Below are 1,799 nucleotides of genomic sequence, written 5' to 3' on the forward strand. Positions count from 1 at the left end.
ATAAAATTTTTAAACAGAGTTAATGAATTTTAATTTTTTTTTAATTTTAATAAAACATATTGAGAATAACTTATAAAAAAATTAGAAGGATTATATACAAAATTTATATATTCCTTCCCTAAGATATTTTTCTAAGGTTAGATGTTAAAAAAATATAAAATATTTTTAGTTTTTCAATACGTAATTATTTAATTTTATTTTTCCAAACATACCCTTAATAAATAAATTTTCTTACTTTTGAGTGAAATATTTTATTAAATAAGAATAAATCAAAAATATATTAATTTAAAATAAAGATGTAATTCAATTAAAAATAATTTATACATATAATTGCACAACCTTTTAAAGGAGACATTAAATGAAAAAAAGTGACTTCAATATTAAAATAAACACAGACTAGGGATTGATAAATGGACGAATCACATTGTAGGCATTGAAATGATAAAAAATTGTGGTTTGGACCTAAAAAATTCCATGCATGCACTGTTAGCCCAAAGGTCATTGTTGCAAATTTTTTTGAGAGTGAAAATATAATTTTACCTTTATGCAATTTGAAAACTCAGGACTTGTGCCAGACCCTCATCCATAGGGCACATTATATTGTCAATGAATTCTCAATATAATGTTTATAAATTTTCAACATAATGTCATATGTATCCAATTGATATGTAAGTTAGTTAAAACATAAGTCATACAGAGCATGTACAACACAATGTATATGAATGCATAATATGATATTTATGAAGTATCAACACAATTAAACACGCAGAGCATGTATAACACAATGTACATGAGTGCATAACATGATATTTATGTATTTTCAATACAATGTCCATAGGTATCTAGTTAATATGTAGGTTAATTAAAACATAAGTTACATAGAGTATGCACAACATAATATACATGGATACATAATGCAATGTTAATGAATTCTCAACACAATTAAAATTAAAATAGTTACACAAAGCATGTAAAACACAATATTCATAGGTGTACGACATGATGTTCATCAATTTTCAACCCAAAATCTATGCGTGTCCAATTGATCAATATAATGTCAATGAATTCTCACCATGATGTTTATAAATTTTCAACACAATATCTACACATATTCAGGTTAGTTAAAACATAAATCACACAGAGCATGTACAATACAATGTAGATGAATGTATAATACGATATTCATGAATTCTCAACGCAATTAAAATAATCACGTAGAGCATGTGCGTTCATGAATTCTCAATGCAATTAAAATAATCATGCAGAGCATGTATAACATAATGTATATGGGTGCACAACATAATATTTATGTATTCTCAATACAATGTCCATAAGTATCTAATTAATATATAGGTTAATTAAAATATAAGTCATATAAAGCATACACAACACAATGTATATGGATGCATGACACGATATTCATGAATTCTCAATAGAATTAAAATAATCATGTAGAGCATATAAAACATAACGTTCATAGGTGCACAACACGATACTTATAAATTTTTAATCCAAAGTTCACGCTTGTCTAGTTGATCAATAGGTTTAATAAAATATACAAGTTAAATAGATAATGTACAATACAATATATATGCATGCATAACATAATATTTATAAATTTTTAATTGAATGTGTGTGCATGTTAAGTTGATTAAGGGCAAAATTGTACTTTTGTCTTTAAGAAAAACTGCAACAAGGGCCCTTGAATCTTTTTATTTTTATTTTTTTTAGCTTGCAGTGCAATTTTTTTCATTTTTAGGGCCCTGCGATTTTCCCTGACAAATGTGATGAAAAAGAAA

The sequence above is a fragment of the Prosopis cineraria genome, unplaced genomic scaffold (assembly GCF_029017545.1).
Source record: "Prosopis cineraria cultivar Desert tree isolate PC_DT_omini unplaced genomic scaffold, ASM2901754v1 PC14, whole genome shotgun sequence".
Classification (NCBI taxonomy): Eukaryota; Viridiplantae; Streptophyta; class Magnoliopsida; order Fabales; family Fabaceae; genus Prosopis; species Prosopis cineraria.